This window comes from Silene latifolia, chromosome X (genome assembly GCF_048544455.1).
Source record: "Silene latifolia isolate original U9 population chromosome X, ASM4854445v1, whole genome shotgun sequence".
In the NCBI taxonomy this organism is placed as follows: domain Eukaryota; kingdom Viridiplantae; phylum Streptophyta; class Magnoliopsida; order Caryophyllales; family Caryophyllaceae; genus Silene; species Silene latifolia.
Window position 1 is genome coordinate 228501772 of NC_133537.1, and position 22674 is coordinate 228524445.

Sequence of the window (22674 nt, forward strand, 5' to 3'; positions counted from 1 at the left end):
GTAAAAGGGAAGCTGAGCCCTAAATATATTGGACCTTTCCGGGTGATTGAAAAGATTGGTCCTGCTGCTTACCGTTTAGAATTGCCCCCAAATCTGAGTAAGGTTCACAATGTCTTCCATGTTTCTCAGTTGAGGAAGTACATTAGTGACCCTAGCCATATCATCCAAGAAGAGATTCTTGAATTGGAGCCTAACTTGGCGGTTGAAGAAAGGCCAATTCGGATTCTTGAAAAAGCCAACAAGCAACTTAGGAGCAAAGTTGTACCTCTAGTCCGAGTTCTTTGGCGTTGTGGAAATGTCGAAGAAGAGACTTGGGAGACTGAGGCTTCTATGTTAGCTAAATATCCTGAATTATTCTCGTAAGGTATTCCTTTTTCTTACTCTTTTTCCGCGTTACTAAGCCGTATTTAATCATAATTAGTAAAGATATTATTCTTATTATAGAACTTTAAACTAAAATTTTGAAAATGCTTTTATTCTTTTTAATGGTTTTAACATTAATGAGTGTTAAATCTCGTTATTGAAGACGTCCCAATAATGGGTTTTCTAATTTATTGGTGTAGAAATATTTTTATATCTTGATATGAAATGTGGATGTTCTTGTCTGATCAACAAGAGTATCACCGTTTCATTGAAAAGATACCTATATTTTTCCTATGATTATATTATTAAGATGTTGTTTATTATAATTTCTCCTTCTAAGTTTCGAGGACGAAACTTTTTAAAAGGAGGGGTGATTGTAACACCCCGTAATTTCGGACCGTTATTATATTACGAAAAGTAATTTATTAATCAAGTTGAATTTAATATTAATGTATTTGAAGTAATAATAAATCAATGAAATGTAATTCTATTATATTTTGAAGTAAATTATTTAATTTGATAGTTTCGAAATGTTTAAAAATAGTTTAAACCATTTAAAAACCTTTTATTTCGAAATAAGGGCATATCGGGAAAAATGGCAATTCTTTTGAAAATTGGGCAAACGATTTTGGAAATGGGTCATATGAGTACTCAATCTTCTTGTAATCTCGTGTTTAAGAACTTTGGCATTGTCGGAATTTGCATTTGACAAACGGTTCTAATTATTGTCGAAACGAGCCAAAACCGACTAATGAAATTCCGCCACATCCCGCTCCTCTCCTCTCCCCTTCCCACGGCTCACCTCCCCTTCCTCCTTCCCTTTGGATTTTTCTTTTGCCACTTCATTCTTCTTAGACATTCTAAACTATTCTTAACATAAAAACACCATTTTATATCAAAACCTAAGCTTTTCTAAGCTAATTTTCATCGTAATTTACTCGTTTCTACTCCAAATTTCATAAGGATTACATATTTGGAATCCTCTCTTCATTTCCAACATCCTAGTATGTATTAAATTCATTTGCCCTAAATTTATTTTGTCCACCATTTTTAGGGTTTTGATTGTTAGTGCTTATAATTGTGTTTTTATTGTTTATTTAGGTGAAGATTTAGAAGACGAGTTTGGAGACTCGTATATAGTTGAAGATAGTGGCTAGTTGGCATATTAGGGTTTGGTGTTCAAGGTGCTAATTGCTCATTTTGTTGCTAAAGGTAACATATTTCAAATTACTCGACGAATTAATGTCACATTCTTTGCTTTTTGTATGATTTTGTGAATATTATTTGAGTAGTTTATTTCACATGAAAATATGTGTTAAATTCATGTCTTTTGTATGTTTAAGTTCACATATTAGTATGGAAATGAAATGGGAATGATTAATTGATGCTTCAGACGATGTTAAACTGAACAAAAATTGAAAAATGGAGGGTTGGGAGTGACGGCCCAGCAGGCCTGGCAGGCCCTGGGTTGGCCCGAGTCGGCCCGTTGCTTGTTTCGCGGTTTTTCATGCGTTGTTCGTCGTTTCGGGCGTATTAATGTTATATTTAGTATAAGTAACATATGGGTAGTCTTATTAAATGAATAATGTTAGTAGTAAATATAATGTTGATGGTAAAGTTATGTTTATATTGGTAGTTGGCACATGTTAGGATAGGTTATGATATGAATTTGTAATGAATAGGCTTAAAATGAATTTTATAGCGATAATTGCAATGTTGGATGATTATGCCGAAAACTGAGCCCTTAGTCCCTTTGACTGAATCGATGTCAGTCAATTGTGTGATTGGTCAGCCGCGATTGAACCCGTACCTGTCGCAGGGCTGGGTTGCGGGTAAAAATTCGGTTGGATGAAATTATTGTGAAAAATAGATATTTGGCCTTATTCTTGTTTTAGGCCATTAATTATGTTTTTATTTCACATATGTGGTTGGTTGTTTTGAATGGGTTCTTATATTGTAGAAACGGCCTTAGATTCCCCGAAACCTTTAATATTGTTAATATTGCTTGAAATGGAATTGGTATTGAATACTTCTTGCAGGATGTTGTGTTTGTCATAGATAGGTCTTTATAGTCTTTGACGAGTATATGTTCACTGCTTAATAGCCTTTGTGTTCCTGACTTGGTGGGTTTATATCCAAGTTGGGGCATGACCTCGTTACTTATTTTGAGGGAAAGTGGTCAGCTTAACTACTAGCCAACCCTTTGGTGGACTCCTTAGGGTACTCACTTTGTTTTTAAAAAATTGTGGGTCTTGGGTGCGGTGGTGTGTATCCGCATGTCTAGGTCTGCGCAGATTTAGGACTAGGGTTGTGTTGTGTCTTGGCCATGTTTTGATAGAACCTCTGAGCCAAGATACCGGTTCGATTACCTTCCCTACCTCGTGGTATAGACTCGAGTTACAGAGTGACTATTGACGGTGCTAAGAACTTATGCCTGTCTTTGATATATTGCCCTTTCTTGTATGGTGATTTTATGAATTGTAATAGGTGAGATGCAAGCCGGTTACAATTGATAAAGTTTGGATTACTGCTTGTTATATGCTTCACATGATAGTTTAATTTGGTCAGTTTAGTGTTCATATGTTAGTATATTCGATAATTAGTTTATTTATGATGTTGTTTACATGTTACATTATATGTTACATTAAATATGACATTTCGTGGCTGGGAGGACTCGAAGTTACTCCCCACTGAATTGTGGCTTTCGTGTTTGTATAAAATGCGATTGACAGGTTGATGATGATTAGATGGGGTACACGGACGAGCTAGTGAGCAAAAGAACCTTGGACTTAGTTTGGTTATATTTTGTAGTAAACCTTTAAACATATGGTTGTGTTTATATTTTAGAGGGACATATGTCTCCCTCTTTTACTTTGGTTTGTATCACTTTATTCTCACGACATAGTATTGTTATGTAAATTAGTTTGTTAGTATTTGCAGGTTTTGGCACTCTTCATTTTGGAATGTTTGTGAATGGTTTAGAAAAGTTTTAAAAATTACAGGTTTTATCTAGTTGAACCAATTACAAACAAATCCTGTCAGTTTTACTGTAGAATTTACGTGTTTATTTAATGCTAAAAATGAGGGTGTCACATTCTTCGCCTTGGGGAAGTAAAACTCCTCAAGGTTTGTTCTAATTGTTTTCGAGTTGTTTGATATTTTGCATGTCTAGAAGGTCACAAGGTGATTTGTTACCTTTTGACCGTGAAATCGAAAGAACCTTGACGAACAATAGGAGACTTGTTAGGAGGAATTTAAGAGGTATTAGTGAAGTTGTTCAACCAACTATTGAGTTCGTCAACCCTTTCGCAATAGAAGGAGAGGAGAACCCATTACACAATACCCCACAAAATCAACCTACAATGCCTAAATTCTAGTCACACTCCGTACCCACCGAGGAGAACCTACCAAATGGTACTCCTACACCGCAACATCTAACCGGAAATTTTATTGCCAAATCCGCCTTCATCCAATTAGTTGAAAGGAGCCAATTTGGGGGATGCCTAGTGAAGACCCTCATTCTCATATGGAAACCTTTTGCTACTATTGTGATGCAATCTCTCAAACGGGTGTGACTCAAGACCAAATTAGATGGGTCTTATTTCCTTTTTCTCTAATCGGCACCGCGTAGCAATGGTTGAAGAGCCTTGACAAGGCCACCCTCTGAATAGATTCTTGGAAGAAGTTGGCTCTAGCTTTCTACAAAAAATTCTACCCACCGGAAAAGACTAACATGCTAAGAGCTCAAATTACGGGTTTTAAGCAAAGGGATGAAGAATCTTTGTATGAAGCTTGGGAGCGGTTCAAGGGAATTTGTCGCTCATGTCCTCACCATGGACATAGCGAATGGTTTTTGGTACAACAATTTTGGAATGGTCTATATGGGGATTCAAGGAACATTCTCAACATGGGATCAAATGGAATGTTCACCGAAGTTGATGACAATCAAACATGGAACAAGATTGAGGAAATGGCGGTCCATAACTCACAATATAGTAGACCTCGCAAGGCTACTAGAGGAGGAAAGCATGAAGTGGACTCTGTTACTCAATTGGGTGCTCAACTTAGTGCTCATATTGACACAATAAATTTGAAGTTTGAAAAAGCTATGGCTAGACTTGAAGAAGTCTCAAAATCACCAAAGCATCATGTTAATGCCATGACGGCATCCTCATCAATCCCAAGTGGGATATGTGAGAATTGTGGAACTTTGGGACATGACCAAAATGAATGTAGGGGATCAAATGAACAAGTGAATGGTTTCCAAGCATACAAGAGTGGTACCCCTTATTCCAGCTATTACAATGAAAACACCAAATTCCATCCAAATCTCTCATACAAAAGCCAAAATGTTCAAAACCCTCAAACAACATACACTCCACCACCCATGAGAAACCAAAATCAAAGACCCTTTTACAATCAAAACCAAGGTTACCAAAATCAAAATCCATACAATCACCAAAATGACCAAGGTTTTGATGTCCAAAAAGCGGTCCTCCAAATGCAAAAGAATCAACAAGAATTTTTCACTCAAATGCAAAAAGATATCCAAGCAAAGGAAACCACCATCAAAAACATCCTAGCTCACACCAAGATGTTGGAAACACAATTGACTCAACTAGCATCTTCAAGCTCACAAAGACAAAAGGGGCAATTACCACCTCAAAGTAATCCCCCTAGACATGAAACGGTTAGTGCCATTCACTTGAGAAGTGGTACAAGGTATGAAGTGCCAAGGAAGCAAGTTGAGGATGAAGTTGTGGAAGCTATTGAAAAGGAAGAAATTGTGCAAAACTCCAAAGATGGAGAATCATCAAAAGAAGAAAGTTCAAAGAAAAATGAAGACAAGGTCAAGGAGAAGGAGCCCATTGTGATTAGACTTCCTTTTCCAAGTCGTCAAGCCAAGCCCAAATTTGATGATCAACTTGGAAAGTTCATGGAAATTGTGAAGAATTTGGAAGTCTCAATTCCTTTCACGGAATTAATCAATCACGTGTCGGCCTATGCGAAGTACATGAAAGATATCCTCACAAAGAAGAAGTCGATCCGGAAGCTTGAGACTATCGCCTTCACTAAGGTGAGTAGTGCAATACTTCAAGGGAGTTCACCTCCAAAGCTAAAGAATCCGGGAAGCTTCTCAATACCGTGTACCATTGGCGACACAACGATCAACAAAGCCTTATGTGATCTAGGGGTTAGTGTGAGTGTCATGCCGTACTCGGTGAGTAAAAGGTTGGGGATGGGAGAGCTTAAATGCATCAACATCACACTCCAAATGGCCGATAGATCGACGAAGACACCATTAGGGATATGGGAAGATGTCCCCTGCATTTAATTGGGAAGTTTTTCATCCCGGTGGACTTTGTCATTGTTGATATGGAGGAAGATTCCAACATTCCAATCATTCTAGGAAGACCTTTCCTACACACCGCGGGTGCGGTGATTGATGTGAAACATGGTGAGCTCACTGTAGAAGTGGGAGATGAAAGCATAACCTTTATTCATGACAAGACTATGAGAGCTCCTCGTTTGCATGAACCATGTTTCACGATTGATCATTATAGCCGAAAGGATGAAAGGAAGAAATCGGAACTCCAATGGAAGGAAAAAATTGAAGATGCTCCATTCAAAGAGCAAGTGAATTGTGACAAGGAGAGCTTGCAAAGCTCCTCAAAATCAACCAAAGAAGAAGAGAATGGCCTCATTGGCCAAGAGAAGAATTTGGGAGAGTTGTCTCCATCAAATCAAGAGATTTTCAATGATTAACTTAATGAAGTTTGTGGTCTTTGGGACGACGAATTTGAAGGGATTTTTAATCCCTACATTGGTAATCCCATCGATCAAGACCGACAACAAGGGCCAAGGTCTATTGAAGACCTCTACCATGATAATGAACAAGCTTTTGATCACTTTTTCAAGGTGTTGAGCAACATCAACAACACCTTGAACATGCCCCCTTGACATCTCATCAAGAATGAGAGTTTGGTGGAGTCCTCCCTAAACCACCATTTGTAAATATTTCTAACTCCCTAACTCGCATTTCAATTCTTGTAGTTTCATTTTTGTCATCTTTGGATTTTTATTTGCTTTGATCAAGATATTTGTCATGTTTGAGAGAAGTGAGGGAGGGACTAACAATCTCAATTGATGTGTAGTGCTTTCGCTTAGTGTGGGGATGGCAATTGCCTAGGCTATCCATGCCTTAGTAGTGCCCCCACAATGAAGAACACAAGATTTGAAGAAGAATAGAAGGTTGATAAGGGATATGCATTATACACGGATGGAATCAATCCGGGTACACAGGGTAGAATCCGAGCGGATTCAAGAGAATCCGCCCGTCTTCATGCAATCCGAGCGTACTGGGTTGAAGACGCACGTCCCTATAAGCTGAAATTTTGAAAGATTTTTTACTGTAAGAGAATCCGTCGTCCTGAACAGCAATCCGCCCGTCTCCGCAAATCCATCCGTCCTAGAAAGAAGACGCCCGTCTTCTCTGCTGAGGAAAACAAGAAAAATTTCCTGGACTCAAATCCGTTCGTCTTCTGAAGAATCCGCCCGTCCCGTATCAAGCAAATCCGAGCGTCTTCTCTTGAATACGCCCGTCTTTAGGCGAGTTTTATCAAACCCAGAAAGTGCAGAATCCGCCCGTATTGGGCAGAAACCGCACGGATTGCCTCTGCAGTTCGAATTTTTCGGTCTTTATAAAATCCCTCCCACCTTCATTCATTCATTCATTCATTCATAATACTACTTCAAAACATCAAAACCCTCATCCTCTCCATCACAAAAACAAAATCCCTCAACAACATTCACCAAAATCAAATCAAATCATCCTTCTAACAAAAAATCAATCACTCCTTTTTCAATAAAAATCAAAACCAAGAGCCAAATCTTCAACCTTTGAGTCGATTTTTGAATTCATAAAGGCAAAGCCTTTTACCTTTAAATCGATTTGGGTACACTACAAATTGAAGATTTTTCATTATTTTCTTGGTTAGTTCATCAATGGCAAGGACTAAGGGAGCAACAAAGGCAAGAAAGGCAACAAAGGCACCAAAGAGACTTTCACAAAGGCAAAAGGCTCTTCAAGCAAAGAAAGCATTGGCTATGGTGGTAGCAACACCAAACTTGGAAGTGCAACAACAACAACAACCTTCTATGAGAGCAACAACATCTTCTACTCCGGAAATCGATCAACTTTTGCATTATCCGGAGGTAACTTTTATTTCCAAAACCCATAGAGATACTTTTGCCAAGTTTGCTAGGAAATCACTTCAATCCACCAAATTTATTTGTGAAGACACCTTAGGAAAGTTGGGTGTCCTTGAGCAAACTAGAGCCTTTTTCAAAGCCATGGGGTTAGAGAAATTGTTTGAATCAAAAGAATTGACATACCCCTCCCTTACCTTGGAGTTTTTGAGTTCTTTGAAAGTCACCAAAGTTGAGAGTAGGGAGAATCTCGAGTTTCGTCTAGCTAATGTTAGTAGACGCATTTTCTTTAGAGAATTGGGTGAAATTTTGGGTCTTAGTGATGAACCGAGTTATTTTAAGAACTATGGAAAGTATGACCCCGACCCTCTTTGGGAGGCAATTTCCGGGAAGAAATTTGAGGACTTTCATGCGAGTCGTGCTCTTTTAGTCCACCATCCGGGCATAAGAGTATGGCACAAGGTCATAGGAAACACCATTATTGCAAGGAAAGATACCAACCATTTCACCAAACTTGATTTTATTCTTCTTGAATCGGCTTTGAACATTGGAAGAGTACACACCAAGCCTTTCAACTCTTTGAGGCTTTTGGTAGATATATGGCTCAACATTGATTGTGGGAAGAAGGGCACTACCGTTATTGTCAATGGCGGCCTAGTCACTATCCTAGCTAAGTACTTTGATCCTAACTTCAATAAGGATAACAAGTATAAAGCAAAGGAGGGTGGTCATCTTGTTGATTTGCATACTATGATACACAAGTACAAGTGGGTTGCCCATAACCCTCTTGATACCAAGTATGGATGGCTCACTAGTGAAGCTAGATCGTTCACCTTGCCTTCAAAGATTTGTCGTCTAAGCGTCCACCGGACCAATTATCTACTTCCCCTTTCTAAAGAGGCCGAGTATATTATTTAACAACAAAAGGGTGAACTTGAAATGCCCTCCTCTTCCATTGTCATACCACCTTACCCCTTTGAGTATCAAGAGTTCAAGCCGGAAGGAGTTGAAGCTAGAAATGATTATTTGACTCTTCTCATGCAAGCAATGCACAAGCAAGCCTTTGAGGACCGGAAAAATGCTTACTTGGCTCAATATCCACCCCTCCTACACTTAGCTAGGCAAGGACTACTTGACCCATCATGTCCTTTGCCTAGTTGGGCGGATAGAGAAGTCCTATTTCCGGGTGCATCTAGGGTCGTTTCGGGTGACAATGAGGTTGTTGGTAATGAAGAAGTTGAGGATAACATTGATGAGGAAGCAAGTGAAGAAGGAGAAAAGGATGATGAGAAAGATGAAGAAGCAAATGAAGAGGGAAGTGGCATTGAGACCACTTCTAATGAGGAAAGTGATAATGGTGATGATATGATGGAAGATTAGCAAGCCTTGGAGGCTCCTACCCTCTCATGGTTTGTCTATTTCTCTCTTTGTTTTAATTATTTTCTTGATCAGTGTTGGATTAGTCCTAGCACCATAGAGGACTCACACCTCGGTACCATTGAGGTGTTCTCTTTTTATTGTTCCCATTTTCAAAATCCAAAATGACAAATTAGTTTCATGCATTGCATAGTGTGTGCATGAACTACAACCATCCTTGGACATTAGCAATAGTGTCTAACTCGGTTTGGGGAAGTTAATGCATACACAACGGGAGGTAATCTAAATTATCCTCTCCGTCATAACAAAAACCATGCATCATGTAGTGTAACTTAGTGTAGATTGCATTTAGTATAGAAATCATGCATCATCTTTGCATAATTTCCATCATTTTGGCCATTGAGGACAATGCCCATATTAGTGTGGGGATGAGAATTCTAACATTTAACTCTTATTCAAAAAAATACAAAAAATTGAAAAAGTTCGAAAATCATAAAAATTTGAAAATCGAAAAACCCAAAAACATGTTTATTTCCCTTTGTAGTCTTGTGTATATATTGTTTTGTATATATTGTGTTTGTTCTATCCTTGTTCACATTGATTGACTACGCCACATCCGAGACATGAGGATAATGAAGACCGCATGGTATGATCTTTCCAATCTCCTGTTTCCTCTTTATGTTAATGTCTATGTGGCTTTATTTTGATTGATGCGGTATAACAATGTGAATTTAGGACTTGCATGTAGTTTATATGTCATATTAGTTGATAGAATCACTTGCATTAGGATGTTTATATTAGTTGCATCATGGCATGTAGTTGCATGTTAGAAATGTTTTGAAAAATGCCCAATTAGGAACTTTGACAAGAGCAACTAAGCCATTACAAATACTTGTTCAACTTAAGACTTTGCCTACTAGAATGGTTGTAAAACACCCTAGATAGTGTCATACTAGTGTCTTTTGACCCATGACCCAAGGCCTAGTCAAGGGTTTGCATGTGAGTCACCTATCCAACCCCGTGATGCGATGTGGACTTGGTTAACTTGTCTAGGTGACCTTGATTGACCTTGTGGTAAGGCAACCCAAAAATATTTTCTATCAATAAGCTTGAAGTGCTCATTTCAAAGAATTTTGTCATGTGGAAGTAATTTAATGCCAAGGAAACCTCAAATGTTATGAATTGTTGAATGTTGAGAAATTTAAGTTGTTTTGATGGAGGCGTACCACTTCGATGTGCTTTGGTGCGGGATCCATTGAATTGGGCCCCCACACGGTTGTGAATTCGGCCGACCAGAGACAGAGTGACTATCACCCCGAAAAGCTATTGTCTAGAGGTTAACCGGTTGCCTAGTAAGCGATTGGCGAAAGCAAAGAACACTAGCCCGGAAGGGACAAACCCCATCTTAAATTTTTGAATTGTGAAAGTGAAATGAGGACAATTTTGAATACTAGTCATATCCACCCATTGTGTATAAAGATTTGAGCATTTCATTCCCAAAAAGCCTTTTTGTCAAGCCACTTGGTCGAGCTTGGGACGATCCTTGACCTTTACTTTTGTTTAGAATTAGAGACTTGTCATATCATATGCTACTAGCATCATAGGGATCATCATTCCACCACCATCCGATCGCTCTTGACGAAAGCATTTGGAAATTGAGGAAGAAAGTAGTCTAGTTTAACACCATTTGGAGGTGATTTAGTGCCATCCTCTTAGCCTTAGTAATTTGTTGAACTAGTATTTGTGAAGGATTACATGCTCTTAAATTTGTTCCTCTTTAGTGCCTCCGCCACCTGATGAGGAAGTGGCTATTCTTTTGTAGATGCATCCATTATGTGATTTTGTGTGCTTAATGTTTGGATGTGTCGCCATTTTGGCAAGACCCACCTTGCCTTGCAAGAAGGCATCCTACCTCATGGTTGTCTTGTTGTGAGTTGAAGGGGCGGAGTGAGACCCGCTAATTGTCTCATATCGGATATGCTATTAGGTTAGTTTAAATAATGGTCCTAGTCTTTGTCACCTCTTTACTCGGGACGAGCAAAGGTTCGGTTTGGGGATATTTGATGTGACCATAATTAGCGCATATTTAGCCCCCGAATTAGCCTTCTTCCCATGCTTTTTAGTGCATTTTTGGGTCATTTATTATCTTTAGTTCTTTGTTTTGCATATTCTTTGAGATTTTGATCCCTTGGTTGGAAAGGAGTAAGAATCTTGCATTTTCATGGCAAAACAAGACTAAATTGATCGAATTCAATGACCAAGCATCAAGGAGAGACAAGATTAGAAGGCCTTTGTACATATGGTAGTAGATGAGCAATGTTGAGAAAGGATCCTTGAGTCCCCAAGGAAATCCCCAAGGAATTTATGAAGAAAAGGGAAGAAAAGAAGAAGAAGCCTTGCTGAGGCACAATCCGTGCGGATTGTCTACAATCCGGCCGTCCTTCACCCGCACAATCCGTGCGGATTGTCTACAATCCGGCCGTCCTTCACCCGCACAATCCGTGCGGTTTTCCACCAAGACGCCCGGGTTCCATCACCACAATCCGCCCTGATTCTCTTGAATCCGCTCGGATTCTATCGCGAAATCCGCCCGTCCCGACCCTAATCCGCCCGGATTCCTCTACAATGCGATTTCCTCTTCTCCAAGCTACGAAGAAAGAAGCCCTTCCTTCGGAAAATACCGGCTCCTCCCGGCTCAATCTAAAAAGTGTAATTACTAGTTTAGCCCTTAGTTAACCCTAATGCATCCCCCTAATTTCCACTATAAATACCCCATTAGTCTAATTAGAAGAGCATGTTCTTCTTATCAACAATTAGAGTAGTTAATATCAATTAAATCTCTCTTTAGTTTTGGAATCAACAATTAATCAAGTTCTAATACAAGTTTTATTTCCTTAATCTCTCTTTTGTTCATCCTTTATTTTGGGTAATTGAAGATTATTTGGGTTATTATTGGGAGATTGACAACCTCTCAATCAAGCATTCAAGTACTTCTTTTATCTTTGCTTTATTATTGGAATCATTAGTAGGTATAATTCTCTTAATCCCTTTTTAATTATTGTTAATTACTTTCATTTATTCATCATGTTTCATTTTGTTGGTATCATTGACAACCTTGCTAGCATGATCAACATGATAATGAGTGAGTAGTCTCTTAGCTAGGGTTAATGGGTGATTAGGGGAAACCAACATGGGAAATGATTCATGCTTAAATTAATATGCTTTCATGTTTTATTTGCTTGCTTGTTTTGATCTAGACTCATTCACATGTTATATTTGATGAAATGCTAAGCCTATGCATCCTTGCATTTACTACCATCTCCTATCTTTTCAATGAGACTTGTAAGACATAACCCAACTCGAGCCTCATTAGACCATGTAGTTGTTGAGTAGGGAAGATTAAGTCGACTTGTAGGTGTTGTACAATCTAATCGATTCGGCTCCGGGACCCAAACTTTCCTAGGATCGTAAGATATAACCCAACTCAATCCATCACAACAATAATTGCTTGCTTATAATTTGAGAACATGTTTGTATGATCAATTCCCATGATTCCCCTATGATCCCATGACACCCTAGTGCTTTTTAATCAATTGTTTACACCCCTTTTAATTCATCTTGCTAGTTTATTTTCATTGCTATTTTAGTTAGTAACCTTCTACATCAACCCAATTTGTGACACCCCCAAGACACCACTAGTTTCAATAGAAATCTCATTTCACTACCCGTCCCTTGGGATCCGACCTTTACTTGCCTCTTTACTAATTGTAGAGTTGTTTGTGAAGCTATAAATTGTGTTTTGATTCGGACGTGACCCAACGACTACACCTTTAATTGTGAACACGAAACGGACCGATCAGATCGCTAACAGTATCCGAATTAATCTTATCATATCCACAGGGGCAAAGGTTTCGTCATAGTGAAGACCATGAACTTGAGTAAAACCTTTTGCCACTAGCCTAGCCTTGTAGAAATCATCATGTCCTTTTATTCCATTCTTTACTTTGAAGATCCATTTGCACTGAAGAGGTCTTGCCCCTTCAGGCAAATCCACCAAGTTCCATACTTGATTTTCATGCATAGAACTCATTTCGGATTTCATGGCTTCAAGCCATAAAGCTGAATTGGGACTAGAGATTGCAGCTTTGTAGGTGGCGGGTTCGTCACTTTCTAAAAGTAACACATCGAGAGTCCCATCCTCTTCGATAAGTCCAACATATCTATCAGGATGGTGAGAAACTCGACCCGACTTCCTCGGTTGAGGAATAACAATAGAATTAGACGACGAAGGAACGTCTTCTAGCGTCTCTACTTCGGTTTGTGGCACTTGAACTTCATCAAGTTAAGAATTTCTCCCACTCTGTCTCTTAGAAATAAACTCACTTTCTAATAAGACAGCCTCACTTGACACAAACACTTTGTTTTTATGAGGTTTGCATAAGTAATATCCCCGGAAGGTAATGGGGTAACCTACAAAGATGCATGTTGCCTTTGTTGGACTATTATTCATATAAGATATATTAGGAACCCTTACTTTCCATATCTCATATGGAGTCTTGTATGTTGCCTTTGTTGGACTATTATTCAATGATTTGATTGCGGTTTGGATTGCAAATTCCCAAAACGAGTCGGGTAACTGGGTTTAACTCATCATGGATCGAACCATATCTAGTAGGGTTCGATTTCTCCTTTCGGCAACACCATTAAGTTGTGGTGTACCGGGTGGAGTGAGTTGTGACACGATGCCACAACCTTTCAAGTGTGAATCAAATTCATTACTAAGATACTCTCCACCACTATCGGATCGTAGTGCCTTTATCCTTTTGTTCAATTGGTTTCTACTTTATTTTGAAATTCTTTAAATTTCTCAAAAGCTTCACTCTTATACATCATTAAGTAGATATACCCATATCTACTTAAATCATTGGTGAAGGTAATGAAGTAATCATAATTCCCCATAGCGGTGATAGTCATTGGTCCACATACATCGGTACGTATAAGTCCCAATAGTTCACTAGCTTGAGTCCCTTTACCACTAAAAGGATTACGAGTCATTTTTCCTAGGAGGCAAGATTTGCATATACCATATGATTGAAGATCAAATGGTTTAATAACATTAGTGGAAACTAATCTTTTGATGTGATTCTCGTTGATATGACCCAATCGACAATGCCAAATGTATGATTCTTTTGGATCACGTGAATTGAGTTTCTTCGATTGTATATTATAGATGTCTTTACTTGGATTACAAGTTTCTAGAACATAAATGCCATTAATAGAATAGCCTCGGCCTATGACCAAGTCATTTCTTGAAATAATACAACAATTGATATTAATGGCAAAATAAAAACCCTCTATGTCTAACATAGCAATTGAAATAATGTTCTTAGAAAGAGAAGGTACATATTATGCAAATACAACTCAAATCCATTTGCTAAAACAAGCACATAAGTTCCCTTGGATGTAGCCGCTACCCTAGCTCCATTCCCAAGATGGGGATCAACATCGGCCTTGCTCAACTTTTCCACGTTTCTTAGCCCCTGTAAATAATTACAAAGGTGAGAACCGCAACCGGTATCTAATACCCACGTTGTGGTGGAAGTAAAATTTACAGCAATAACATAAATTTCAGAAGGATTTTTACCGAGTGGAATAACAAGTCCATTCCTAATATTTCCCAAATATATGGGGCAATTCCTCATCCAATGTCCCATGCCATGACAATAATGGCATTCATCATCAACTTTGGCTCCTTTGGTAGTCCCACTAGCCATCTTGTTTGCATTGTTGAATCTTCTACCTTTCTTTCCCTTCCTTTTGAACCACATTCCTTTAGTAGCAAGAGCTTGCTTGCTAGAACTTCCGCTAGTTTCGGCATCCCTTTCTTCCAAAGATAAGGATCTCATAGATTTAGCGAGATGGTCTTCCCGAGACACATTCACAAAAGATCTAGTCATAGTCGGAGGTATCGTGGAAGTAATGAAATTAAGGTTTCCATCGGACCCGATCCCAAAATGAAGCTCTCTAGTAGTATCGAGATTGTGGTTGGAGCAAATATCGTCAAATAAGTTATGACAAGACTCAATGGTAGTAGGTGTTGTTTCATTAGTAGGATCCATTGTGATATATAAACTACAAACATGGAGATATTAGGTTTACGACCTCTTAGAAGTTCATATGGAGTTTTCCTTAGGATAGGTCTTATCATAGCACGATTATGGATATAACATGAAGTACTGATTGCTTCAGCCCAAAAATTACGAGGTAAACCACTACACAAAAGCATTGTACAAGCTATATCTTCTAGTGTTCTATTCATACGTTCAAGCACACCGTTTTGTTGAGGAATTCGTGGTGTAGAAAATTTATGTCCCACACCATTAACTCTACAATATTCTATAAAAGCTTGATTATCAAATTCGGTGCCATGATCCGTACGAATAGACACGAGGTTAGTCTTATATTTATTTTGAACGAGTTTCAAAAGACAAACGAATTCATTAAAAGTTTCATCTTTTGAATGAAGAAAGATAGGCCATACATACCTTGAGTAGTCATCTATGAGGACAAAGACATACCTGGATCCTTCTCAACTTCTTACCTTCATAGGACCATATAAGTCCATGTACACCAATTCCAATGCTTGATTTGTACTTACCACTCTTTTAGGTTTGAATGATGATCTACTATGACCCCGACATCATCTAATTTATTTCTGAACACCCATCTGGTTCCAATTAAAGATCGATTCTTGGGTATAGGAATTAAGTGCCAAACTTTGTTCCGTTCGAATTGTCGAAGCTCTTCTTGCATAGCTATTATCCAATCTGATTCTGTGAGAGCTTCCTTAATATTTGTTGGTTCGATCATAGATAGAAATGAATAGAAGGAGCAAAAATTGTTCCAGGATCGTCTCGTTTGAACTCCCTTCTTAATGTTGCCGAGAATATTGTCCATTGGATGTGAGCTCTTGTATTTCCACTTTGTTGAGATACTTGATTCTTCATTGTTTGAGCTTGATCCAACATTATTTGGCTCAGAATTTGAGGACGTTCCCCCTGAATCCAATCCAGGTGTTGTAGTAGAGTTGGGTATAACTTCAGACTCATTACCTTGATTTCGATTCGATGTTATAGTAACATCATCTATAACATTGGATTGGGAATCCTTTTCTTGAGTCAATGTTATAGTATCATCAACTATAACTTTGGCTTTCTCCTTTTTACCTTTAGAAGAATGATCAAGCTCATCACTTATTCCTTCAATCTCATTATCCATCGTTTCCAATTATGGGGGATCGTCTCTATAAAGACGAAAGTCAGGTTCATCCATATCTTCTTCCTCATCCTGTAAGGGCTTATCGAACACATTATCTTCATCAAAAATAACGTGAATACTTTCTTCGATGCAGAGTGTTCTTTTATTAAATACCTTATAAGCTTTGCTATGATCCGAATATCTTATAAAAATTGCCTCATCACTCCTAGGGTCGAATTTAATTAACCTATTTTTACCATTGTTATGAACAAAACACTTACTCCCAAAACAACGAAGATGAAGGAAATATTAACATTTGTCATTTGATCAAACTTGCAAACATTTTTAAACAAGTTTTAAACATTTATATAGTGACCTCCACCCAACTATTATAAATGATCCCGAGATCCAATTTCATATTAACTCGGGCACGGTGAGCCGATTCATCCCTTATCAATATAACTCGGTGGATTAACTCTTTAATCGATTCTACTTCTAGAACTCTCGGTCGATAAAATTACTCTAATATTTATCTTTAACCCGGAACACATGCGACTACGGTTACGAATACTTCCGTTGAGCTCAATCCAAATTTCGATGTAATAACTTTTTACTACCCTCTTACCCAACGTAACAAGTTTAGCACCCCGGTGAGCCGAGCCTACTTCCTTATGAAATTGGGATTCATGGTTTCTACTATTTGGTAAGGCTACTTCTCAATTATTATTTAGTGAGAGGTCTTATCAATTTATTATCTATCACGTTTTGAGTGAACTAAAGCGGTGAACTACGATAATTATAATTGACACGGTCGATGACTCGATAAATAAAATGCATGTTTAGTTATGTCGATTTAGCGATGCATGCAAACATATATATATATATATATATATATATATATATATATATATATATATATATATATATATGCAAAACATAAAATCCCAGTATGACCTTCCTAAAAAGAAAATATAATTAACTATTGCAAATTCGGAAACCAACTCCATTGGTCCCTTGAACTTCATTTGGCACGTATTCCAAGGTAACACCGTCTTGTCGGAACGCCTTTCCTAATGGCACCGTCTTCAAGGATCTCCGGAATTACTAGTAATAATTAAAAATTACATAATTTCCTATTATACAATTGTAATAAAAATAAATCTATTAAATTACATAATTGTGATTTGAGATCACAATAATTACAACCGAATCGATATTCCCATACATTCCGGGTAATACCAATTAAAACTAAGGCCATACAAAGTAAAGTTACATAATTCAAAAATTATATAAATAAAAAAATATGACAATCATAAATAAAATGCGGCATTAAAATATGTATGAACATGCTTAATTTTATGCCAAATCGCCTTTAAAGAGCTAATATCGTTTATTTTTCTCTGTTTTATGGATTTGAATGATTATTAACTATTAAAATCATGAAACATTTCATAAATAACATTTATGTTTAAGTTAATTACCCTAACCTTTTAGGACTCAAAATTTAGTCTTCACAAAAATTTCGACAATAATTCAACTTAAATTTCTAATTTTGTTCATTTGGACTCAAAATTTATATAAAAGTTCCAAATTAAATTAATATAATTTCAAATAATTTCAAAATTTAAAAATTAAAGTCTTGAACATTCTGGAATAATTCCATGACATTCATAATGTTCAAAATAATTTAATCGAATTTGACAAATAAAATCATTAAAGCATAAGAAAAATAATTTAATCAACTTTTCACTTTTAGATATGATAAGTGGGATAAATAAGAAACAATGGACATTTTTCTTAAGTCATGAAATATGTTTAAGCATTATAGGCTAATATAAGTCACTATTTATTGAATTTTTACTCAAAAATTTATAATTAATGCAAAAGGAGTTCAATCCATCTAAAATTTTTACATTCACTGATTAAAAATGCATATGACAACATATAAATTTTGCATGACCAGATTCGAAATTTAACTCATATTAACCTAATAACCCATTTTAATTCAACTTTAACTTATAAAATTCATATTTTATGCAAAATGACTTTATTTTCATGAAATTTAATATGCAACCAGTAGATTATATTTCTGAAATCATATCCACATATCACAAAAAAATTCGAAGTTTAACTATTTTTCGTCCAAAATTGACATTTTTCTCATAAAAATCACATTTTAATGCCAATAATATATATAATGAACAATAAAATCAATAAATCATCCCATATGACCTAAAATCCTTCTTAGGACCAGAAACTTTTAACATTCAAAATTGTTTCGTGATTTATCTTCATAAATCCTAAATAACAAGTTTTATTTGTTAACTAATTAACTCGCAAAAACAAACCCGATTTTGCATGCAACAACCTTGAGCTCTGATACCACTTGTTGGGATTCATAAATCTCATTACTTAACATATTGAATATGTGAATAATTAAATTAGTCATAAAATTATTTAAGATCCTATGCATGCAAAACAAATACAAGAGTAAGGAGAAAAACGGTTCCTTACATTTGATATTTCGTATTTGGGCACTAGTAAGGTCACCTACCTTACTTAGTTCTTGAACTTTCCTTATGGATGAAAAAGATTCAAGTATAAAATCTCTCCCTAAAGATTGTACCAAGATAATACCCTTAATAGTTTAAATTAATATGAGAGTAGTATTAATAAAAACTACCTTAAAAATTGACACAAAATAATTGTATTATGCTCTTGAATATTTCGGTCAAGAAGGAGGATTTAATGAGCTCTCCTTGTTCTCTAAAAAATGTAGAGTAAAAGGAACCACTAGTAAAAATATAACATGTATCTTTTTACAACTTATAGAATGTATACAAATGTAAGAGAAAAACTCTTCTTTTCCTCTTTGGGAAACCGGGTAGCATGGGAGGAGAGGAGCCAATACATGAGCTTGTTTTCTTCCCAAGAATAATAGGTTTGCATGGCTATGAAATAGGTCATCATAGTGTTTCTTTTGTATAAATAAATTAGACGACACAAACCTAATACTCTCTCCATAAAACCCGAATATTACCCATAAAATGGAGGTCCATTTTATTTTTATCATTTGTCAGTTGTGACATATGTGACATCTTACTTGACATGTTACATTATAATGTATTTTTAACATATTAAAAATCATCATATAATTAAATATGTGACATACAAAAATAATTAGTAATTCATAATTACTTGTACCAAAATGGGCCATATAATTATAAACTACAACAACTTGTATTTATAACAAATTATTCATTCTATTTTTAATTGTTTCATAAACAATAAATTAATCTAAGTAATAAAACAATTTGATTACTTAGACTGAATCTTATTTAATAAAATTACAATAAGACACGTAATTTTACTCACAAAATCACTCGTCAATTTTAAGGAATTTAATTAACCCGTATCAGCATACGATTAACTAAATAATCAATTAAGAGCACTACCCTATAGGTATTACCTTAGGGGATCAACTGGTCACCACCGTCGTACGACAGTAATGTCAAACTCTAGTCAGCCAATCATTACCGATATGTGTGGACCAGTTGACTAAGAAGTATTACTTTCCCTCATGTATTCTTAATATGAGATTTAAACATGTGATCTCAATATGATCAACAATGTGATCGCATTATTGCCGGGGACACTCCAACAGATAATACCAAATCTAAAAAAATATGCAGTCTATAGTCGGTTTCCGCTAAGCTAATTAATCTAATGCCTAATATTTCTAAAAACGCAATAAAGAAGTCCAACGGAAATTCAAATTTACCAATTGTTACACGGGGCATTCCCCGCTTACTGCCAAAACACTTCCGTAGCCCACAAGAGGGCTTCTGACTGGAGGAGGTCCCTTCAGCATCTCGGACCGTCCTCTTTGATCGCCATGAGTTTGAATTTGAAATGATAGAAGGAGAATAGTTGGCATCCACGTAAGCGCGAACTTTCTTCTTCTTCTTCTTGTTATTTCCATTGACATTGGCATCTCCATCACTTTGATTGACTTTAAATGCACTTTGACTGTTGACAACTCCATCTTCCAATTTATCTTTACCTGCAGCAAGGAAAACAGAAGAATGGTCCTCCTTTTTGCTCTCAGTCTCAGGCGGAGGGATTACAATTGCAGCACAATATTCAACATTCTCAGCTGGAGTGTCTATTACTGAGTGAGTAGAGGATGGGGCATTGCAAGGTTGAGCTTGCATGGGAGCCCTACGAGATTTAGAGGGATGAAAAATTAGTTCTTCATCTCCTACCTGAAATGCAAGTGTCTTCCCCCCAACGTCAATCACTGCACGAGCAGTGAATAAAAATGGTCTCCCTAAAATGATAGGGGTGTGAGTGTCCTCGGGGATGTCAAGCACTACAAAGTCTATGGGAATAAAGAATCTCCCGATTTTGACAGGTATGTCTTCTATAACTCCTAGTGGCCGTGATATGCTACGGTCGGCCATCTGAACGGTCATGTTAGTGCAATTAAATTTGGTCAACCCGAGTCTCCTGGTGAGAGACAAGGGTAAGAAGCTCACGCTAGCACCTTGATCGCATAGCGCGTTATCAATCAAATGGTTACCTATGTGACAAGGAATTGAAAAGCTGCCCGGGTCAGTTGTTTGGGTGGTAACGTATTTTGAACTAAGGCAGTCCCTACTTCAGTTAAAGCTACCGTCTCATGATCATTTATATGCCCCTTACGCGATAAAATTTCTTTCATGAATTTAATATAAGAGGGTACCTATGAGTATGCAGCTCGGCGAATGAAATATTAACATGTAGGCTTTTCAGGAGCCCGACAAACTTCCCGAACTGTTGATTAGCTTTGTTGGTCTGCAATCGTCTTGGAAAGGGCACAGTGATAGGAATTTCGAGCCCTTTATTCCTTTCTTCCAATGTCTCAGCGGGTTCAAACTCATCTTTGCTCGATCAAGCCTTTTCACCTCTCGATCGAGGCCTTTCAGGAGGCTTTTCACTCGATCGAGCAATCTCAGCCTCTCGATCAAGTTCTTCAATATCAACCGTGTTCGATCGAGGCATAATTCCACTCGATCGAACAGTTTCTTCAGAATTTTCACTCAATCGAGTGGTTTCAACCTCTTGATCGATTCCTTGAATTTTCACTTTACTCGATCGACCCTTAGAACCTCTCGATCGAGTAATATCAGCAGCATTTCTACTCGATCGACCACTAGAAATCAGTCGATCGAGTATTTTCTTCGTGTTAGGCATGTTTTCAGCATTAGACGACTGTTCACCATCAATAATAATGCTCCCCGGGTCTGATATGTCCTCAACAGCTAACAATTTTGGTCCTTCATAAGAACGACCACTTCGTAGGTTAATTAGATTTATCGTCTCATGTGGATCGTCTCATGTGGATTCTTCTCGGATTGAGACGATAAATGACCCGGTTTCCTCGTGGTGGCTCGTGGCCAACTGAGTAACTTGAGTTTCAAGTGACTTAATGGATGCTTCTTTTTGTTGGTCACTCATTTGCAGCTGCTTAGTCAATGATTGAATCATCGACTTTAGCTCACCCAATTAACTAACTCCACTTGAGAAAGCTCCTTGATGCGACGGTGGAAAAGATGTAGGCTTTACAAAGCCTTGTTGACCTTTATGAGGAGGAACATAGGGTTGTTGCTGCTGCGGTGGAGGAGTAGGATTAAGAACATTCTGACTGGTCCACCTCAAATTGGGATGGACTGCCCCTTGGTTATTGTAATAGGAACCTCCTCCTTACCTATATTGCTGAAAGGCAAGGACTTGTTCTTTTTCTGTCAGATAGTCAACAGTAGTGTGACCGTCATTGCTCCCACTTCTCTCACAAGTAACAGTTTCATGTCTAGTTAACAGATGAACCATATGTTGATCACCAGTAGCTTGAAATTCCAATCTATCAAAACGAGCATTCATGGCTTCCAGCTGAGCCACAACTACATTGTCGACCGAGTGCACTATCCGAATACCGTCCCTCGGGTTCCCATACTCAGCACAATGGGTCGCCATCTCCTCAATTATGCCCCATCCCTTATCATCATCAATATTCTTTTGGAATCTCCCATTAGATGAGGCATCAAGTATAGCACGGTGGTCATCATACAACCTATTATAGAATTGGTTACACAAAAACCACTGATCAAATCCATGGTGAGGAAGGGACCTCACCAACTTCTTGAACCGACACCAAGCCTCATAGAAATTTTCATCAGGTGCCTGTTAGAAACTCGTAATCTTTCCTCTCAGCTGATTAGTATGTTGTGGAGGAAAGTACCTTTTATAATAGGCAAGAGCAAGAGTTTCCCAGTTGGTAATACCGGCTGCAGTGCGATCAAGATCGGTGAGCTACTCCCTGGCTCCGTCAGTCAATGAAAAAGGAAACATGACTTCCTTTATCTTGTCTTGGGTCACTCCCTTAGTGGCGGGAATGGTAGAACAATAGTCAGTAAAGACCTCCATATG

The 22674-nt window shown here is 37.6% G+C and overlaps 2 non-coding genes across 2 annotated transcripts; one reads left to right on the forward strand and one right to left on the reverse strand.

The window, feature by feature from the left end:
- Positions 1 to 4096: 4096 nt before the first annotated feature.
- LOC141624456 (small nucleolar RNA R71) lies at positions 4097 to 4204 on the reverse strand. The gene has a single exon (XR_012534263.1). It is a non-coding gene; the product is annotated as a small nucleolar RNA R71 (small nucleolar RNA).
- Positions 4205 to 22354: 18150 nt separating this feature from the next.
- On the forward strand, positions 22355 to 22460 carry LOC141625097 (small nucleolar RNA R71). Its single transcript, XR_012534894.1, has one exon. It is a non-coding gene; the product is annotated as a small nucleolar RNA R71 (small nucleolar RNA).
- The last annotated feature ends 214 nt before the right edge of the window (positions 22461 to 22674 follow it).